The sequence below is a fragment of the Odocoileus virginianus genome, chromosome 4, assembly GCF_023699985.2.
Source record: "Odocoileus virginianus isolate 20LAN1187 ecotype Illinois chromosome 4, Ovbor_1.2, whole genome shotgun sequence".
Lineage (NCBI taxonomy): Eukaryota > Metazoa > Chordata > Mammalia > Artiodactyla > Cervidae > Odocoileus > Odocoileus virginianus.
In genome coordinates, this window is record NC_069677.1 from 70,542,625 (window position 1) to 70,565,466 (window position 22,842).

Genomic DNA, 22,842 nt, shown 5'->3' on the forward strand with positions numbered 1-22,842 from the left:
TGGAAGTTGTGTGAATTTAAGGTGTAAATTCAGTTTGCCATTATGGGTTAGATTGATAAAAGGTCAGGAATAAGGTGGAAGTGAAAGCAGGAGACTACTTCTAAGAAATGTGACAGTGAAAAGGTTGATATAGTAACTGGAGGTAGTAGTAAAATTTTTAAAAAGCCCTTGGAAACTGTTGAAAAACAGAAAGAAGCCAATGGCTAAGATACTGAAGATATAAGATCCTAGGAAAGTAGTGGTGAAAGGAGGAAATAGGAATGGACGACATAGGTAGTCCTGGAAGAAGCACTAATTTTGGAGAGAAGGAGAGGGGCAGAATGGGTTAATTTGGTGAGAATTTGAAAGGTCATGAACATGGCATGTCAACAAGTATTTTAAGATGGAAAGACTATCAAACTGGAATTCCATGGCTCTGATCCTTGTTAACCAGATGATTTTATCTATTAGTATGGATTGGGACTGGCACCTTAACAAGGAAAATGAGAAACAGTCTGTAGAGAATATGATAGGAATTCACCCAAAGATGAGTTTATATATATATATATATATATATATATAGATATATAGATAGATAGATAAAGTGGGAGATATCTATATATATAAAGCGGGAGTGCAGCCACGACTTCATAGCCAACCAGGTAGAACTGGGGCTTCCTCCAGTGAAAAAACGACACAGTGTGACCTTTGAGAGAGAAATCAGAAATAGGGATAATTTATTGGAGACTGGCCCTTAAGACTATAAAAGAGTAGAGCGATTCTAAGGCAATACAGAAATAGAGCTGGCTGGCTACAGTAACAAGAGAATTCAGTCATAAATGGGGCTGATGACCTGGGAGATTAAGGATTCACTTTTGTATTCAAAGTTTTGAGTGGGTGAAAGGTAGGAGCCACGATCTGGCAGAGGCAGGGGGGTGGGGGTGGGGAAAGAGTAGGGAAAAGGCGACATTCAAAGGCATATTTTGGTCATGATCTCACGCTAGTCAATTGTTTCCCTTTTGGCAGCTAAACGGCTAGGATTCTCCCGTCCATTTCAGAGCTACTGAGAGTAGTCCTAGGCTGTGGAAGGAGAAATCTGATTCCAAAGCGGAGGCTATATTTTCTCAATCTACTTACATTCTTTTCTCACTAACTAGCCAATGCTGCCGCCTTATGCAAAGCCGGCACCACGGAAAGGATCTGCTTTAGAGGCAGTGACGACGCCAATCGGCCTGGGGCGCGGAGTGTTGCATCTAGATGCTCGGCGAGGGAGGTCCCAAACAGCTCTCAAAACCTTTTCACTCTCGCCCGGGAAAGCACCTCGTCAACATCACACAATAAATCGCTCGTACAATGCTAAGCTCCGAGGCCCTTGTTAACACCAGGAGTGGCGGGAGCGTGGTTTTGCGCTGCCACCCCTCCGCTTTTCTGCAGAGCGCTTTTCTGCAGAGGCGGCAGATGTGGGCAGCAAGGCCGGGCGGGGCTGCGGGGTGCGCTAGTCCCGCGACCTGGGGAGGGGCCGCGCTGAAGGGGCCAGGGGCGGGTTTCCCTCCCAAGTCTCGGAAAAGCTCCAAAAATGGCGGGCGGCAACTCAGCTAGCGGGGCGCGCAGGCGCCACCGCAGCCATCCTTCCGCCCGCCTCGGGCGGCCCACGAACGGTCCACAGCCCCCTCACGGGGAGGGATCCGCCGCTTGCGATTGGCTGAGCTGGGCCAGCGCTCCGTGCGGGGGCCGGGCCGCCACGCAGCGGCCACGTTTCCCGCCCCGCTGGTGCGCGTGCGCGCAATCCCCACAGGGAAGCGTTCGCGCGCGTCCCCGCCGCGGCCCCCAGCTCGCGCCTCAGCGCCCTCCCCTTTCCGGGCAGGCCCGTCCCGTCAGCGAGGCAGTAAGCACCGCGGCCAGCAGAGGGCGGTCCGGACCCAAGTCTGCAGCGGCGCCATTGGCGTGTGGAAAATGCCACCAGATGGCGGGTTAGGATTGCAGCTCCGTTGAAGGCGCGGCCCCCGCTCCCGAACCCCCGGCGACCACCCCGTAACAACCCCCCCACATCGGGAATAACACACCGGAGACTTTTGGGGGGAAACTAGGTCGACGGCCGGCGGTGCCCGGATGGGCAGCTGAGGTGAGCGCGGGCGGCGGCGACGGCGGCGGGGGGCGGGAAAGAGGGGGAATGCGGCGGCAGCGGCGCGGGGGCTGGAAGCGCCGATCCAAGATGGAGGCCGGGCGAGAGCGAGAGAGCGCGAGCGGAGAGCGGGCGGGCCGGGCGCGGGCCCCGCGCGGGGGAGGGAGGCCGCGCAGGCCTGTGCGGGGCGCGGCGGTCGCCGGCCGTCCGGGCGCCAGCGGGGACGGCTGTGGGCGCGGCGGGCACCCCGGAACCCTAGTCGCTCCGCACCCCTCCCGCGGGCCCCGAAAATTGTGCCCCCGCCCGCTCGGGCACTACGGCGACGGGCGCGGAAGCCTTTGTGGCGCGCTGGGGCCCGCCGCCAAGCCCGCCCTCCGCCCCCCCGCCCGGACTCTCGGGACTCGCCCGCGCCCGGCGGGACCGGGCCGAGGCGGGCTGGTGCGAATGCCATCCGCCGCCCTGCGTTTCTCCGGTCTTTTAGCGGCGGCGGCGTCGTCACATGACAACGAGCTCGCCTCGGCTGAGGGGCCTGGGGGTCGCTCGGCGAGGCGACCGGCCCAGGCCTCTTCGCAGTGGGGAGGAGCGGGGGGCTGGCGCCTGGGGCAGAGGGGACGTCAAAGCCGGGCTTTCCCGCTATCTGCCCTCCCCGCCCCCGACGGAGGCCTCCTTGTGAAACGTGTCCAGGCCGGAGCACTGCCCCGCTAGTTTTCCAGCCCCCCGGGAGACGAGGCCAATAAAAGTTGTTTTCCCTCCTTTCTCGGGGTGGGGGCGGGGTGAAGAGCTGGGAAACGGGAGTGCTTGGAGTTGAACCTGGGCCTCGATTGGAGAGTCCAGACTGGGTGCTTCTTGTGTGTTGTGGGGACTAAGAAATTTTCAGGTTTTAGGATTGTCACGTCACCTTGTCTACCTACATTTGAAATGTTACCGATTCTGTTCATATTGCAGAGAATCGTGCCCCGGGAGTGTAAAGCGGGGGATGGTTTTGGACACTTACAGATTCAAAACAACGCTGTTTGTATGCGACGATAGCGAATTATTTGCTGTTAGTCGATGTTAAGATGATGTGTATAGTTTATTCTCGTGGTTGTGACTAGAGTTTTTTTTTTCCACCTCCGCGAACGTGGTGTTTATGAAAGTATTTGACATGGCATAAAGAAACTTGTGTGATTTGTGACTTACGTGGTATTTGACTCCATCTTTTAGATTTTCATGTGTCTTTTTAAGAAAATTGCAAATTCTGATGGTGAAGCACTTAGAAAAATAAAGATTCAGAACAGTGACAATAAAAACAACTTGTGTATTGTATTGAGTAGTGTACCTTGTACTCATACTGTACGAAAAATTCAGGCTAAAAAAATTTGCACCAGGGAGGAAATAGCGAAAAGCTCGGGAAGGTTGTGTACTTGCTTTCAGTCTTTGAGAATAGTTGTAACACAAGTAGTTTGCTATCTAAATAAAGTACTGGAAAAACCGACAAAGAGTTTTGCTATAATTTTTTCTTTATATTTCAAAACGTACATTAAATTTACTCCGGTGGTCTGTCAATGGTCATTTTAACAACCAAGCTACTTTGATTGGAAATTCCTCAGTATCCACTTCAGTTTTGATATTCTGGCAAAACTTAGGGGTATTTAAATAGATGTGAAATATGGAAAATTGTTATTTTATTCCATATGGAAAATGTTGCTGGAATTGCTTCCTTTGAACACAGTATACAAGTACTGTTGATTTGAATGACTCTCTTAAAGTCTTAAGGGGGCTGTGGTAGGAAGAGAACCCGGGACTGAAGTTATTTTAAACTTTTCCTAGGTTTTTGATCTTTGGGGTGTCGCTCTTGCAGCCTTACTTTTCTCATCACTAAAATGAAAATTTTTGGGTTGTATTGCTGCTGCTGCTAAGTCGCTTCTATTGTGTCCGACTCTTCTGCGACCCCATAGACGGCAGCCCACCAGGCTCCCCGGTCCCTGGGATTCTCCAGGCAAGAATATTGGAGTGTGTTGCCGTTTCCTTCTCCAATGGGCGAAAGTGAAAAGTGAAATCGCTCAGTAGTGTCCGACTCATAGCAACCCATGGACCACAGCCTACCAGGCTCCTCCGTCCATGGGATTTTACAGGCAAGAGTACGGGAGTGGGTTGCCATTGCCTTCTCCATTGGATTGTATTACTTTTCTTTTTATGTATAGCGAGGTACCACAAATTTAGTAGCTTCAGTTCAGTCGCTCAGTCGTGTCCGACTCTTTGCCACCCCATGAACCGCAGCACACCAGGCCTCCCTGTCCATCGCCAGGCTTCCCTGCCCATCACCAGCTCCTGGAGTTCACACAAACTCATGTCCATCTAGTCGGTGATGCCATCCAACCATTTCATCCTCTGTCGTCCCCTTCTCCTCCTGCCCTCAATCTTTCCCAGAATCAGGGTCTTTTCCAGTGAGTCAGCTCTTCGCATCAGGTGGCCGAAGTATTGGAGTTTCAGCTTCAACATCAGTCCTTCCAATGAACACCCAGGACTGATCTCTTTTAAGATGGACTGGTTGGATCTCCTTGCAGTCGAAGGGACTCTCAAGAGTCTTCTCCAACACAATTAATGTCCACAAACTTCTTTAAAAATACACCAAAACTGACATAAGATGAAACAAAATCTATGTGCAATTAAAAACAAAAAAGAATTTGAACTACTAAAAGTCTCCCTACAAAAAAAGAAAAAAATTTAAGTCCAAACAGTATCACTGATTAATTCTACCAGTCAAGGAACACTGGACAAGGTTTTTCAACAAAGACAAAGACTTTACAACAAAAGAAAACTACAAAATAATATTGCTGATGAAAAAATATCCCCAAATTCTAGCAAAACATTAAATATAAAAGAGATAATACACTGTGACCAAGTGAGGTTATCCTACAAATCAAGATTATTTTATCATCTGAAAATCACCACTGGTATTTGAAAAACAGTGGTAGAATGATGAGCACTTTGTTGCTAAATTCTGGCTATTGCAAACATTTTTGTTCACATATCCCAGCATACAAGAATTTCTCTCATTGGGAATAAAAAGACAAAAACATAATTACTAGGTTACGGTACATGTATTCTACTACTACAAAAGTCACTTTCTTTTACAAAATGACTATGTCCCTCCAAAAGTGGTAGGCTAATTTCCCCACGTTCTCACAACACTCGCTATTATCAGAATTTTTAGTATTTGCCAATCTGATGGAAGTGAAATGATTTCTTATGGTTTGGTTTTACTTTGCACTCTTCCAATTACCAATGAGATTATAATTCAGCCAAGTGAAAGGGTTGCTGTAAATCACATAGGTGAGCTGCAATCAGCATTCTTAGTTTCAAATATATATATATAATATATCAGCATGTACTACTTAAAGGTTAAGTGTTATTTGTATTGTATGTGTGTTTGTATTGGATCACAACATAAAATGTTTTTGTAACTTTGGGCTTCTAGTAACTTAAAAGCCATCTGTAGAGCTGTTTAATTGCAGCAAAACTCTATAGAGAAATTTGGAGGACTAAGTAGTGTATCATTTAGGCTCATAGCACAAAGGAATGTGTATTTATAAAGAAGGTAGGACTGACTGTCCTTTAAGCACTAACTGGCAAGAACACAGAAAAGGAAGGGGAAGAAACTCGAAAGAAGCAATAAGGTGTGAATTAGTACACAGAGATAAGATTCTATAAAACCAACTGGCCTATGACCTATTTAAAGCTCAATTAAAACGAATCACATTTGTCAACAACAAGGTTTCTCTCAGCACTAAAACTCAGAAAGTTGGGATCCTGTCCTCTTGACTACCAAAATGACAGAAAACTGGTCCCTTCTTCTCTGTAGACACATCCTTATTCCCACCTCAAAAATCATCTCTTTCCTAGGCTTATGCAGGAGCATCCTCTTAGTTCTCTGCTTCCTTCTTTTCCCTGCAATGTCACAGTAGCAAGGATCATATAAATTCTAGAGACTTATATTTTAATTCAGCTAACAAAGATCTGCCAAGCCCTAACTTTATCACCTCTCTATTAAGAAATTTAGCTATATCTCCTGAACAATTTTAACTGCTGGTTATAGTCTCTAAATCTTATTCTTAACTAAAACTGTCCTAATTGCCTTGTTCTGAAGATATTTTGCTTCTTAGACTGTGAAACCTCCAATATACTATGACCAATTTTTGCTCCCCTGTTTGTCCACCAATTGACCTAGGTTCGATCCCTGGGTAGGGAAGATCCCCTGGAGAAGGAAATGGCAACCCACTCCAGTATTCAAGCCTGAAGAATTCTATGGACAGAGGAGCCTGGTGGGCTACAGTCCACAGGGTTGCAAAGAGTAGGTTTGCAACTAATCTACTCAACATGGTTGAGCAGCTAACACTTTTCACTATCTATACTCCATTTAAAATGGATTTGCAACTAACCTGCTCAACATGGTTGAGCAGCTAACACTTTTCAATATCCATACTCCATTTAAAATAATTATTCTTTTTCGTAATTCTCTCTTCATAAGCAGCTGGACCAATCATACCACAGCAACTGTCTGATGTAATAAGTTTATGAATCTACCTGCCACTTAAGGAGGGTGATCTTAGTCATTTAAATTTCTTAACTTCCATGAGATTCAATCTCATCCCTAAAACGAGTAAAACAATAGGTATTGAGCAATAATGAGAATTACATAATCTCCACTGCCCCCCTTTTTTTTGCCTTTCTATTTAACTTTTTAATTTTTATTTTTAATTTCCTCTATATGCAATAAAATCTTTTTGTAGAGGGAGGCACTTCAATAGAGGTACCAGGAAATATAAAGAGGAAAAAGCATGAAGACAAAACAAGTGTGAGTAAACTTATCAAGTGAGGTTACTGCTTTGCCTAAGTGGTCTTCTTGTACATAAAGATTCTAAATTGTAAAGATACTTCTGTCCCCATGGCAAGCAAAATTCTAACAAACCACAGTGATTCACCCTCATAAGCAACCCTCCAGTGTGGGAGAGACCTGTGATTATAATGGGATATCACTCCTGTGATTGTTATATGGCAAATAGATTTTTGCATATGTATTTAAGGTCCCTAATCAGTTGAGTTCATCAAAAAGAAGATCATCCTGAGTAGGTCTGATCTAATTAGATCAGCTTTTAAAAGGAGTCTCTTGAGGGAGTCCAGAGGACAAAGACAGAGGAAGCCAGAGCAACTTACACTTGCTTGCCTGGATGAAAGCAAAAAGCCATGATGTGAAAATGCCTATATGAACATGTGGTAAGGAACTGAGAAAGTCTTGCCAACAGCTAGAAAGAAGATGGTAACTCCAGTCATATAGCCACAAGGAAATTCTGCCAACAAGTAGTGAGCATGGAAGAAGGTCCTAAGTCTCAGATAAGAACTGAGCGAACACAGCCAACATCTTGATTTTTGCCAGGTGAGATGTTGAACAGAAAGCCTCGCTACAAAGTACCCAGATTTCTCACCTATATAAAGTGTGAGATAATAAATAAGTGTTGTTGAAGGTACTAAATGAACTCTGCATTTAACTTATATGCAGAGTACATCATGAGAAACATTGGGCTGGATGAAGCACAAGCTGGAATCAAGACTGCCAGAAGAAATATCAATAACCTCAGATATGCAGATGACACCACCCTTATGGCAGAAAGTGAAGAACTAAAGAGCTTCTTGATGAAAGTGAAAGAAGAGAGTGAAAAAGTTGGCTTAAAGCTCAACATTCAGAAAACTAAGATGGCATCTGGCCCCATCACTTCATGACAAAAAGATGGGGAGACAGTGGAAACAGTGGCTGATTTTATTTTTCTGGGCTCCAAAATCACTGCAGATGGTGACTGCAGCCATGTAATTGGAAGGAAAGTTATGACCAACCTAGACAGCATATTAAAAAGCAGAGACATTACTTTGCCAACAAAGGTCCGTCTAATCAAGGCTATGGTTTTTCCAGTGGTCATGTATGGATGTACGAGTTGGACTATAAAGAAAGCTGAGCGCCAAAGAATTGATGTTTTTGAACTGTGTTGTTGGAGAAGACTCTTGGGAGTCCGTTGGACTGCAAGGAGATCCAACCAGTCCCTCCTAAAGGAGACCAGTACTGGATGTTCATTGGAAGAACTGATGTTGAAGCTGAAACTCCAATACTTTGGCCACCTGATGCGAAGAGCTGACTCACTGGAAAAGATCCTGATTCTGGGAAAGATTGAGGGCAGGAGGAGAAGGGGATGACAGAGGATGAAATGGTTGGATGGCATCACCGACTCGATGGACATGGGTTTGGGTCAACTCTGGGAGTTGGTGATGGGCAGGGAGGCCTGGTGTGCTGCAGTTCATGGGGTGGCAAAGAGCCGGACAGGACTGAGTGACTGAACTGAACTTGACATCTTTAGGATGTTTGTAGGATTAGTGTCCATATCTCTTTAATTTCTGATGTTATTAATGTGTTCTTTTTTTTCTTGACCAGTCTAATTCTTGGTTTATCTGTATATCTTTTCAAAAATAACAATGCTCGTTTTCTGTTTATCATTTCTCTCTCATTTTTTTCCTGTTTATAATTTTCTTTTCCCCATGTATTTTGCTTTTCCTTTTGTAGCTTCTTAAAGTGGTCAGAGATTTCAGACATTTCTTGTTTTCTAATTTAAATATGCAAAGCTCTAGATTTTCTTCCAAGCACTGCAGTTGCCTACAGATTTTGATATTCTTATTATCATTTACTTTGGAATAGTTTCTAGCTTGCTTTGTGATTTCTTTGTTGACCCAGGGATTATTTAAAAAGGGTTTTGTTTAATTTTCAAATATTTGGTGTTGTTTTAGATATCTTTTTATTGATTTCTAACAGTTTCATTTTGAGGCTTGAGATATACGTTGCATAATTTTAATCTTTTCAAATGTATAGAACCTTGAGTTATGGTTCATTATGTGGTTTATCTTGATAAATATATTTTCACACTTGAAAAAAAAATACGTGTTCTGCAGTTGTATGGTGTACTATTCTGTAAATATCATTTAGATTCAGGTGTTTTGGTAGCATTTTTCAAATCATTTGAGTCTACTGTTTTTTTTCCCTTGTTGTTGTTGTTTTTTTTTTTGGTCTCGTTATATCATTTGCTGAGAGGGATGTTAAAATATCTAACTGTGACTGTGCAATTACCTATTTCTCCCTTAATTTTGTTGCTTTTTGCCTCCGTATTTTGAAGCTCTGTTACTACGCACATTCAGTTAACAGCCACTCTAATTTTCTTGAGCTTACTGTTTCTGTGTGTATTTTCTTCTATCCAGTTACTTTAAATTTTTCTTTGTGTTTAAAGTGTCTCTCTTGAAGGCAGCTTATAGTTGAGTTTTGCTTTTTTAAAAATCCATTCTGACAGTATGGAAATGGCATCTCTCAGTTTGATTGAACATTGATTGTGTACTAATGCGGGTCAAAAAATGTGGATGTTCTAAGATTTTACTGAGATTTAACTTGCTAACAAGTTAACCTACTACAGTTTAATGGAGTCATGAGACTCCTTGGTCAGAGATGAACAGTGCACTACAGCAATAACAGTAGCCACAGCATTAGCATTAGTTTCAGGTCTTGGAGCCCCACTTTGTACACGGTAGAGTGAAGATGTGACACCCACATGTGTATTGGGTTGTGTCTGAGAAGAGGAATCCCAAGCTTAGAGAAACTTGTATCTTTATAATGGATTATAAGCATACCTTTCCTTTTCTCTGAGGGAGATGGTATTTCTCTTTTCCAAGATAATTCACTCTACAAATATACTTGAAAACATTGGATCAAAGACAGTTGGTGTCTCTGTTTTCAAGATAGGCAGAAAAACAAGAGACCCATGGAAAACTCTTTCAAAACTGCCCAGTGAATTTTCTCAATTTCCCCTTTGTAGCTTATATTTTTCTTTTCTTTCTTAGATGGCTCCAGCCTACTTTCCAGCTCTGTCTCTGCATTGTACTTCCCTCTGGATTTTATGCTCTCACTAGATTGATTTCATACTTTATTCCACGTCCCTCATGTCTTTGTTCCGGAGTATAATGTATGTGTAAGGAACACTCATTGAGTATTTACTGTGTACCAATAAATATTTTGCAATAACCCTGTGAAGAAGTTATATTGCTATTGTCTGTTTTAAAGGTTAGGTTAAATTTATTTAATCTTCAATTAACTGGTTAAGTTTATTGGGTTTGATTAAGTCTCACGTTTGTGATGAGAGAGGCACACATTATAGAGAATCCTTTGATTCTTGATGTTAGTGGTAGTTACATGGAGTGCTCACTTTATAATTCTTTAAACTATTATTTAGATTTTATGTATTATGCTATATAATTGATACATCTCACAAAGAAAGGAAAAACAGAGAAAGGAAATAAACACTGATCTGTAGAATCTATTTCAGGTCTTCCTGATATCTTCACCCTCTTTGTATTTTCATTTATTGCAGATATATTATTGGCACAATAATGTTTGGTAAGTGGTGGGGTTCATAAGCCATGGTATTTTGTAGACTACTTGTTTCAAGGCCACACAACTAATAAATGAGAGAGTCAGGATTTAAACCCAGGCTTACTTTCAGAACCCACAATTTAAATATCTCAAAAGGGCATTTTTATCTCAGCCTTATTTATGCTGTTTGAAATCTTTTGCATTTTGAAGTTTATCTTACAGAGATTTGGTTTTCTTTCCTTTTTCATCACATAACAGTCAGGTAGTCTTGAGTAGAACATTTGATTTTTTGATTTCTAGAGGCCTCAGTTGTCTTATCTCTGTGATGGGAATCCAGTTAAGATTCTTTCAATAAATATTTATGAGCACCTACTCCATGACTAGTAGTGAGTATACAAAGTTGTTTAATACATAGACTTTGCTTTTAAACAGCTTCTGTTCTATTGAGAGAGATTTAAAAACCAAACCCCCCAAAGCAACAAACCAAGCTAATATGGATAATACATGGAAGTTGTGAGAGTATTAGGTTCAGGATACTTTGGAAGCATAAAGTACAGAGGTAAGAGGACATGCCCCTCTCCTTGTCACTTCTCCCCCAAAGTAGATCATTTTTAATGTATCAGGAAGAGTTAGAAGAGTTTTTCTGAGTAGTTTCTTGACTTTGGTAGTTAAGTATTACCTGTACTGGTTTTAGCCTCTGGCAAGATTTCTCTTCATAATTGTTGAGTTGGTCTGAAGGTTCAGGTAGAGGTTTGAGATGCCACTGCTTGTTTCCTCAGTTTTAGAGAAGCAAAAAAAAAAAAAAAAAGTGTTTTATACACAGTCAAGCATGAATATGACCTGATTGCCTCTTTTGAGGTAACTGATTCCCTGAAGCTATCCTGAAGTTATCTTCCCTGAAGTTATCCTGAAACTCTGTCAGTTCTACTATATTAGGTTATTATTATTTTTTTCCTATCTCATTTAGAATACTGAGAGGTAGGCTTTCTCTGTTCTCTAGTAGAGACAGTACAAAGTAGTATATGTGCAGAAATTCTTATGACAAAATGCAAGATATAGAAGCTAAAGAATGTCTTAAGCTATCTTCTGCTTAATTGTTAAAGCCTAAATTAATTTTCAGGAAGAAAATGCCCTAATGTATGCTTTGTACTGTGGGAATAGTTAAAAAGTTAATGCGTTCTCAGTTGAAGGAAGCACTGTCACAGAATGAAGGGGTAAGGAAGCCATTGTCTGTTGTCCAAGAGATTTCCTGGCCTGAGTTACACTCCTGATGTCAAATTCTAATTCATCTCTTTCCTGGATATGTACACATGGGCAGATTTTTAAACCTCTCTAAAGCTCAGTTTTCTCACCTGTGTAATGTCATAATGCCTCATGGATTAATGTATCAGTTAAAAAGTTAACTGTTTTTAACTGTTAGACTATGCTGTTTGTATGTAAATACATTAGTGTTAAATTTTAAAGGTGAATAAAGTTAAAATCAAGATAAATCATGAGATTATTTTCCAGAAGCAAGGACTATTAATTGGTTCTTACCAGCACATAGATCTAGCTGATTCTTCTTAGTACATAAAGCTAGTTCAACAATAAGCTCTGTTAATGAGAGTGGTCAGAGGGTGAGGTTCTCAGGTTAATAGAGAGATGAGGGTTATAGCCAGAGTTTTGTGCTGATTGTTAAATATATTTTAAAAAATCAGACTCTTTTTTTTTCTCTAGAAAGTAGTACATCTTGGAAATCCATTGTAATGCTTCCTTGGTAATTGAGAAGATTCGATGGCTGTATCAAGATTTTTATTCATAAAAAAAAATAGCTTTGCATGTATAATTTCATGAACAAAGAGACTAGGAGTGAATCTTTACCACGAGTAAAACATAATTTCGAAAGTTACTTCTTTGTATAAGTTCTTAAAGTAAGATGGTCAGATGGCTGCTTTTCCTTTTATAAAAATGGGGTACAGGAAGCAAAACCTGGGTTAATCTGAGCTTTAAAAAAAGTTTTGGATATTTAATAATTTATAAATGTGAAGAGAATGCGATATAAGAGAAAAATGAGTGTAGGGCTAGAGAGTTGAGTTTTAATTGCAGCTTTACCACTAAATAGCTGTGTGTCTTTAACTCACTACTTCTCTGAACCTCAGTTTCTTCATTGTAAAATTTGTGACTTAGACTTAGTTTCCAAGATTTCTGTAAATTTTTTAGTCTCTATTGGGGAAATCAACTCTGAATCAGGTAATGCAAAATTTTTTATTTTAAAGACTTTAGTTAAGTCTGAGTGTGTTATCAGCAGGCTCCTTAGTCTCGTCTTCTAACAGGTTATTAGAATGATTCATGCTTTCCTCTAGCTGATTAGTGTACAGACCAAATACGTTAATATTTAGGTAGTACTTAACAGTTTTTGGTTTTAGCTATGGGTGTTTACTTCTTTATTTGGTGTAAAAAAGATTAGCAAGTGTCTTCATATAATTTTAGTCATTTTGAGTTATTCAGACATTTATTGAACATCTGTAGTGTGCCTTACACTCTGTTTATGAAGACATAAAAGCACAGTTCTTGTCTTCCTGATGTGCAGAGAATTCAAGACTTAGAACTTAGGTGTGATAACCTCCAAAAATCCTTTTCCAATAGCCTTATTGCTCGTTCCTCCCACTATTTCTCCCTTTCTCAAATCGAGGATTTTTCAAAGTGCTATTCCTTTGTCTTCTAGTGGTGTGCTGTGCCGGGGTGCCATGATTGGTTATGGAGTTGGTGGTGCTGTGCCTAAAGGTGCTCCAGCCAAGGGGCTTGGTCATGGCTGAAATCCAGATTTCACTCTTTTTGACCAACTATCCATTTGCTTTTTTCATGATTTTCTTATCACCTGCCCAGAGGCCCTTTTCCCCAAGTCTTAGAAAAGAACTTGCATATAGTAGCAGATATCTACCCTGTGCCTAAGTGTACCATTAAGAACTTTCTGTAGTGTGTTTTTTTGGCAGATAAGTTTTATTGTAGGTAATACATGCCTTGAAGTGGTTTGTTGAAGGAGCACGTGCTTCCTGAACACAAATTCGTATGTAAGTTTTGAAAGAAGAGTAGAAGATAACCAGGCAAGAGTGGGGTGATGGAGATGGAATGGCTTTCCAGGTAAAATAGAGGGATAATGTAGTGATCTGGTCTAGAACTCAGTGGTTCTTAAATTGTGCTCCTTGCATCAGTAGTATTAACATTACCTGAGAACTTGTTCGAGATACAGGTTCTTGGCTCTCACCCCAATCCAACTCTATCAAGAAATTCTTGAGGTGGAGGCCAGCAGTTTGTGTTTTAACAGGTCTTTCTGGTGATTCTGATGTTGTCTGAAGTTTGAGGGCCACTGCTATAGCCCACTTATTGGGAAAGCATTAGTTTGAGTGTGCGTGAAGAGGCTTGGGGTTATCTATAGAGAGAGATTAAAATATAGAGCTGTAAGCAGTGACCAGAGTGCCTAGTGTGCCAAAGTAGAGGTTGAACTTTGTCCTTTGGCTAGTGACTGCACATTAGAATCACCTGGGAGCTTTAAACACAAGCTCAAGAATGGGACTTCCTAGTGGCTTAGTGGACGGGAGTCTGCCTGCCAACGCAGGGGACACTGATTTAATCCCTGGTCTGGGAAGAGTCCACTCGCCGTGGGGCAGCTATGCCTGTGAACCACAGCTTCTGAGCCTGTGCTCTCGAGCCCTCCAGCTGAAACTACTGAGCCCGTGTGCTGCAGCTGCTGAAGCCTGTGCACCTAGAGCCTGTGCACGCCGACGAGAGGAGGCCCTGCCGTGAGCAGCCTGTGCGCTGCAAGGAAGGGTAGCCCCCGGTAGCTGCAACGAGAGGAGGATTGCCCGCGGTGATGAAGACCCCGTACAACAGAAAAATTAAAGATAAATAAATAGAAGTTTAAAAAAATAGAAAATAAACTAAAGAATGGTTGTGATCTACCCCAGACCAACTGACATCCAGTCTCTGACTTTCTGATGCACCGAGGGTTCTGAAGTACATACCTGACAAAGCTTGGTTACTGATTATAATAGAATATGTGTTTATTGAGAATGTGTCAAATAGTTTGTCCAGTAGCATGATGATAAGTAACACCACAATATTACATAGGTATTACATTTCACAGATGAGGTAGAGAGCTTAAGTACTTTTCCCTAGCTAGGAAGTGGTAGGTTTGAGTCCCAAGTTTTTATAACTCTATAATAAAGTCTTAAGCAATAAACTCTATAATCTCTCAAGCAATTTTTTTAACCTGGGATTCATAAACTTAGAGGGGAAAATAATCATATTTTCATTTTCCCTAATCTCTAAGAGAGATTTCCATTTTCTTTAATTTTGAATGTAGCTAACAAATCACAGTTGTATGAGCAATATCGTATTTTTCTTACCAATAGAAATCAAAATATTTTCATATTACAGATGTTGCAGATATTACAAAATATCCTTTATCCTAAGCATTGCTTTAAAATTGGGCTGTTAGATCCACCTCTAGATCTTTTATTTATTGTGTTAAAGAAACATCACAAATTTGTTTTCTTAATATGTTGATAATTATATTTGAACATAATTAATAATGAATTCCTTTTCTAGATAATAGTCTTTGTTGAGAGAGTTTAGTAGGGTAAGGTGGACAGAAAATAAAAGAATCGCTTTTGTTATCTTATAGAATGGAAATCCTTATAAAAGACAGCCTCTCTTTCCTTCACCACTTCTCTTTTCTTGACTGTTAAATAGGACCAAAACCCAGATTCTTCTTGTCAAAGTTATTAAAGACTACTTGGGTTTGGAGTGCCTTTTTTAAAGCACTTTCTGAAAAATTAGAAGAGATATGTGCATTATCTCATTAGGCATTCTAACTATCTGGTAATCTGATACAATGCTATTTAATAGAACTTTCTGCAGTGATGGAAATGTTTTGTTTATGTGCTATCCAGTATGGCATCTACTAACCATAATAATGCAAAGAATCAATAACGATAACAGCAGTATAATAACATTAATAGTTAGCAGTACTACCTAAGCATTTTACATATGTTAACTTATGAGATCCATACAACAACCCCATGAGGTGGACACTATTTTTAAGTTTCAGTTTACAGATAAACTGAAACATGGAGAAGTTAAGTGATTTTCCAGAGTTCACATAGCTATTAATTAGCAGAACTGGGGATTCAGACCCTGGCAGTCTGGCTTCCTTTATGTTACCTTTTTAATATATTCCTTTAATCACTTTCCTCAGATTCTGCCCCCCCCCCGCCGCCCCCCATACATATACAGGATGCTGTCAGAAGCAGTATTTTAAAAAGGAATTTAAGATCACTCATTTTGCTCTATTAGCTAAAAGTTGTGCAGAGCTTACTGGTTTATTTCCTGTAAGTAAATTTGTCTTAGATGTATCAGATATTTTTAGTAACCAACACTGATATTGTTAAACGGTAATTTATACCTTTCCTGAGTTTAATTTAAAGCTGGGTTCAGAAACTGAATATTCATGTGGTTATTTTGTTTATTGAAACTAACTGAAATATAATTATGAAGCTGTTTTGTGATGAGTTGGCTTTGGTTAATAGATACTTGGCTTTCCTTAGTCAGTATACACATGTGACTGACTAACCTATGTTACACCTAGTATGGTATGTTGGGTTCCTGGAGGCCCAGAAGGGGAGAGGTATATCTCTGAGGTACAAAATTCCATTCCTGCTCTTCCAGGTGAGCTGGTGGTAGAGTGATACTAAAAGGGGCAAGAGAACAGTCATTTTTCAGTTATCTGTATAGGCATTGTGCTTGAGGCTTTACATATAAAGCCACCATATATTAAATATAGGCTGTTTTTCACACCCTTCCAGTGCTTTAGATTCATTACATATGTCATTTAATCTGCACCCAATGCCTCAGAGAACATGATGATGACAAGGATACTTTATGGATGAGGGCTTTGTTAGTCTCTTCCTCTCCTCTCAGCTTTCTCCTCTCCACTTCAAGGGAATGATCATAAATATAGGTGGGGAATGAGAGGGTGCTGAGGTTATTGATACCAGCTTATCTAGTACTTAAGGTTCTCAAGCTGTTAAGTTTATTCATTTCATTTTGCCTAGATGTTGGAAATAAGGCAGACAAGGTATTTGTCTTCGTGTGAGAGACAGTCAATAATCAGGTAAACAAAATAACCATACACTGTGTTAAAAGCTGTGAAGGGAATGATTGAGGTACCGTGATTGGTAATAATGAGATACATACAGTCAGGAAAGGCATCTTTGAGGATGTTAAATTAAAGCTGAGCTTGCACAAAACCTGAGGAGAATGGTCCAGGCACAAGGAAGAGCCGGTGCAAAATCTCTGTAGCAGAAATGGCTGTTGTATTTTAGGAACTGAGAGTTGATAATGGAGGGAGCAAGCATAATACCGGAAGAGTATAGTGGCTTCAGCTGAGGCCAGAGGGGTAGGCCGGAGTCTGGCTTATGTATGATATGTTTGGGTTAGCAGGGACTATAAGGAGTGTAGATTTTATTATATGTAAAATGAGAAACCATTGAGTTTTAAGCAGGGAAGCATTTAAACAACATCCTTCCCTCTAGTTCAGTGATTCTCAACTATGGGTTATATCTTGCTTTACAAAGGACATTTGGCAATCTGCAGACATTTTTTTATTGTCATGACTGGGGAGTGATGATGTATGCTACTGGCATTAGTGGGTAGAGACCAGGGATGCTGCTAAACATTCTTCAGTAAGCCCCCTCCAGCAAAAGATTGTTGGCCCAGAATGTCAGTAGTGCCAAAGTTGAGAACTTCTGCTCTACCTGCTCTGTGAATATTGGATTGTGCTGAGGGTTGGAATGGAAGAAGGAAAAGTTAGGTTGAGGCAATATCCAGGTGATGGTACCCGCACCATGGTTGCAATAGAGGTAATAATGAGAAATGTAATTGTTTTTATGTTTTGGGAGTGATGAGGCAAGAATGATCTCCAGGTTTCTGACTTTAGTAACTGAGTGAATGGTGGTGCCATCCTGGCACCACCTTAGGAAAGATGGTGTTCTAATTTTTTAAATCTTATTTCATGGAACCTGAGTTGCCTTTAAAAGATGACACAGGACTATTTTATGGGCAGTAAGAAAGAAAATGCTGTATGCTTGTGCAGTCTATATTTGGTCATACCAGCCACTCATTGCTTGGAAACCTTTTATCTATTTCCAGATTCGACAACTTCTTCTGCCTTCATTTCCATTGCTTGGCATGTGATAGGCTGTCCTTTAGCATGTATCTCAGTAGCAAAACATAATACAGTTTCCTCTACTTGTGGCTGTTATCATATCCCATAAGTCACTTTGTTGCTTTGCAAGAAAACATGAAATTGGGATTGTTATTAGCAGTAATGAAATTTTACTTACTAATCTCAATTTTTGTAACTTTGTGCATGGTAAGTTTTCATTTCAATATTAAATTGCAAAGTAATATTTTAAGACATCTAGCAGGTAGTTAAACTCAACATGGGTGAAACTGACAGTGCAGACAATTCAATTGATGACAAGGTCAGTCAACAATTATGTTTGAGTTCATGGATGAACAGTGGCAGCCATGTTTAATTACTGTCTGTTCAGCACATTTATAAAATGCCTTTAATTGTGAGATACATCTTTATCTCAGAAATGTTAAAATAGGGGGAAAAGGTGAAATACAGTAGGTGGTCAGGAACATCCCGTACCAGTCCATTGTTAAATGGATGATATGTTGAAACGGATTAAGAGCACTACTGATAGTACTTACATTAATAAAATAAATGGTTTCTATGTATGGAAACTCACTTTTTAAAGTTCACTGGCAGGTGAAAACTTGGATTTGCAATGAGCTGTTCAGACAGTGGTAGAATTTGTTGAAAGAGTGGATACAGAGGGTGACAACTAAGCAATCACTCTAAGGCAGTATTGTAGAAGCTAAATTATGAAATTAAAGCAATGAAACTCCATGTGTATGTGATTTTTGAGGCTGTGTGCCTATACTTGCAGCACAGTTTTACAAAGTGGATGTATAGGCAAATACATCTTAATTTTGGTCAGTTAGAAAACCTAGCTGGTTCTGTCCACACACATTGCATTATAATTTAATAGTTTAACTTACATAGGTTTGGAAAGCAGTTTGCTAATAGTTTTGGTGCATTATATTAAAAGGTAAAACAGATACTGAACGTTTTTTAACCAAAACAAAGTTCCTTTGTATATAAATGGTGTGTGCATATGTGTGTATGTTAGTTATGTTTCTTTGACATACAAAACCCAAATCTTTTACTGCTACCATTCTTCAGTGTGAACGCAGCTGTGGTTCTTTAGTCCAAACCATACCATAGCCAGGCCAGTCAGAAACATCAGATACTCCTGTGAGGTCTGATAGTGATCTTATTCCACCACCCCTGTAATAACTATATTGGTCAAGTTGCAAATACCCTGCTATGATTTTATCTTACTTGTTTGGCACTTAAAATATGGTTTCTATTGTGATAGACTGTAATAATTTACATACGGTTTTCTTTTCTATACTATAAAGTGTCTTTCAGGGTAGGGACATGTTTTTTGCGTGTGTGGCTTATAGCAGTGGAGCAAGCACATTGCTGGGCAAAATAATAGACAATAAGTACTGCTTAATTCAACCATATTGAGCAATTTAGATTCATGCTATATAGTAAGCTTAATTGTTATACTTTAAATCTTTTTATTAGAGATTGTTGCATTTAGCTTTAGATATGCTGAAAACATTATTCTTTGCTGAGATTAATTCCTTTATTATGCTATTTGTTCCTAAATCTTTTCAGCCACATTTTTCCTGTCTACTTATACTTCATTCATTCAAGGCATATTGTTCCTGACCAGTTTCACTTTTAAGGTCAAGCTGAACAGAGCTTGGAAATGGGAAATAATTCTTTTGTCATATGACTTTACTTTAAACAGATACCCACACAGTTAAAGAATGGTATATTGATGTATGCATTGACCTGTTTGCTTACATTAGATTTTTTGATAAAGATGGTAAAGATTCATTGATTCAGCAAGAAATCTGGATGCTTCTTTAGTTAATTCAAAATATTATTGGAAAAACTTTATCTTTGGATTTACGTAGAATGTTGAGAAAAATATAAATTTGTAATTATAATACATAAAGACATTTAACCTTTTCCATTTGTAACCTTTCTTAGCTCCCTTAAAAAAGGAAATTTTTTTAATTGTTAGGAGCATTTCACTTTCTAAAATAATGAGGAAAAAATGGCACTTTGTATAAAAGACCTATTCATGAATTTCTGTATATGTTGAATTTTTGGATTTTTTTTTTTTTTTTGAACACAGTCATTGACAGTTTCTTTTCAGTCCAGAGCCTTAGTCCTTTGGCACCTCTCTTGTCTCCCTTCTGCTTTAATTTTCTTATGTAGCTTGGAACCTTATTTAACTTTTGAAATATGTTGTGCTGCTTTCCTTTTTTGTCTCTTCATTGTATCTTTTCAATCAGTACTCAGCCACAGATCAGTTACTGATTTCTATGTACCTGGCTCTGACCTGCTGAGCACATCTGGAAAAAACCATAACTGCTGACTGGAGCTACTAAATTATTCATACTTACCAATCTTAATTGGACCATCACCATTACCCAGTAATTCTTTTTTGCCTAGTTGGTTCTTTTTCACTTCTCATAGCAGTTATTAAAAAATTTTTACTCTCTGTAACCCCCTTACTTAACTACTTACCCTCTTTCTCAGTAGATGATCATATCCATTGATAAACTTGGATTTAATTACTGTTTTATTTCCGGAATATGTTGAAATGAGGCTAGATAGAGATTACCCTGACATTTGCTATGCCCAACCCTTAGAGGCATACACCAAACTAAGATAGAAATTTTAGAACAAAATTGAAAATATTTATCTTTGTAATAGTTTTGGCTGAATCTACTGTGGGCTGATTTTAGTATAAAATCACTTCTTCAATTATAATTACACTCTTGGAGTAGTTTTATGTTTTGAAATTTAAGATTAAAACCATTCTTCTGTGTTGTGTTAAAGGTTCAAATAAATATCTTGTGCCATCTTTTAAAACTGCAGTATAACATGTTAATATATAAAGAACACTGCCCATAAGTTTGATGAATTTTTACCATGTAACCACTTTCCAGATCAAAGATCTAAAACAATTCTAGCACCCCCAAAGCTTCTCTTAGTTATTTATCCCTCTCTTCCCCCAAATTATTCCAACTTTTGTAGCTGTCATTTAACTGTACTTTGTCTGAGTTCTTTTGCTTTACATGATGTTTGTGAGATTTCATCCATATTGTGGCATGTACCCACAGTTCTTTTTTTATTGCCGTGTAGAATTCTACTGTATGAATATACCAAAATGTATACTGTTTTTTTGTGTGTGTGTAGATGGGCATTTGGGTTGTTTTCAGTTTTTTTCTATCAAAAGTTGCTGTGAACAGTCTTTTACAAGTTTCTTGGTGAACATATGCTCTTATCTTTTTTTGGATACATATACCTTGAGTGGAGTTGCTGGATTAATATACTTTTCAATGCCTCTTGGGCTTCCCAGGTAGCTCAGTCAATGCCTCTTTTGTAATGGAACCAAATCATTAACTTTCAGTTCAGTTCAGTTGCTCAGTTGTGCTGATTCTTTGCGACCCCATGGACTGCAGCGCACCAGGCTTCCCTGTTGATCACCAACTCCCAGAGCTTACTGAGACTCATGTCCATCTAGTCTGTGTTGCCATCCAACCATCTCATCCTCTGTTATCCCCTTCTCCTCCTGCCTTTAATCTTTCCCAGCATCAGGGGCTTTTCAGATGTGTCAGTTCTTCTCATCAGGTGGTGAAAGTACTGGGGTTTCAGCTTCAGCATCAGTCCTTCCAGTGAATATTCGGGACTGATTTCCTTTAGGATTGACGGGTTGGATCTCCTTGCAGTCCAAGGGACTCTCAAGAGTCTTCTCCAGCACCACAGTTCAAAAGCATCAGTTCTTCGGCACTCACCTTTCTTTATAGTCCACCTCTCACATCCATACATGACTACTAGAAAAACTGTTGCTTTCACTAGATGGACCTTTGTTGGCAAAGTAATGTTTCTGCTTTTTAATGTGCTGTCTAGGTTGGTCATAGCTTTTCTTTTAATTCATGGCTGTAGTCACCATCTGCAGTGATTTTGGAGCCCCAAAAAATAAAGTCTGTCAGTGTTTCCCTTGTTTCTCCATCTGTTTGCCATGAAGTGATAGGACCGGATGCCATGATCTTAGTTTTCTGAGGGTTTTTAGCCAACTTCTTCACTCTCGTCTTTCACTTTTAACGAGAGGCTCTTTAGTTTTTCTTCACTTTCTGCCATAAGTGTGGTGTCATCTGCATATCTGAGGTTATTGATATTTCTCCCAGCAATCTTGATTCCAGCTTGTGCTTCATCCAGTCCAGCATTTCGCATGATGTACTCTCCATATAAGTTAAATAAGCACGGTGGCAATATACCTGATGTTCTTGACATACTCCTTTCCTGATTTGGAACCAGTGTGTTTTTCCATGTCCAGTTTAACTGTTGCTTCCTGACCTGCATACAGATTTCTCAGGAGACAGGTCAGATGGTCTGGTATTCTCATCTCTTTAAGAATTTTCCACAGTTGTGATCCACACCACCAAAGGCTTTGGTGTAGTCAGTAAAGCAAAAGTAGATGTTTGTCTGGAACTCTCTTGCTTTTTTGATGATGCTTGGATGTTGGCTATTTGACCTCTAGTTCTTCTGCCTTTTCTAAGTCCAGTTTGAACATCTGGAAGTTCACAGTTCACATCCTGTTGAAGCCTGGCTTGGAGAAATTTGAACATTATTTTGGTAGCGTGTGAGATGAGTGCAGTTGTGCGGTAGTTTGAACCTTCTTTGGCATTGCCTTTCTTTGGGGTTGGGATGAAAACTTACCTTTTCAGTCCTGTGACCACTGCTGAGTTTTCCAGATTTGCTGGTGTATTGAGTGCAGCACTTTCACAGCATCATCTTTAAGGATTTGAAATAACTCAAATGGAATTCCATCCCCTCCACTAACTTTGTTCGTAGTGGTGCTTCCTAAGGCCCACTTGACTTCGCATTCCAGGACGCCTGGCTCTAGATGAGTGATTACACCATTGTGGTTATCTGGGTTGTGAAGATCTTTTTTGTATAGTTCCTCTGTGTATTCTTGCCATCTGTTCTGAATATCTTCTGCTTCTGTTAGGTCCATGCCATTCAGTCCTCTGTTGTGCCCATCTTTGTATGAAATGTTCCCTTGGTGTCTCTAATTTTGAAGAGATCTCTAGTTTTCCTGCT

General features: G+C 40.0%; 1 protein-coding gene across 4 annotated transcripts in view; it reads left to right on the plus strand.

Moving 5' to 3' along the window:
* Nucleotides 1-1,870: 1,870 nt before the first annotated feature.
* Nucleotides 1,871-22,842, plus strand: part of STAG1 (STAG1 cohesin complex component) — a 505,242-nt gene continuing 484,270 nt past the window's right edge. For all 4 annotated transcript variants that reach the window (XM_070466701.1, XM_070466702.1, XM_070466703.1 and 1 more), the window contains exon 1: nucleotides 1,871-2,101. The gene's annotated coding sequence lies outside the window, so the exon portion shown is untranslated. The remainder of the gene's footprint in view (nucleotides 2,102-22,842) is intronic.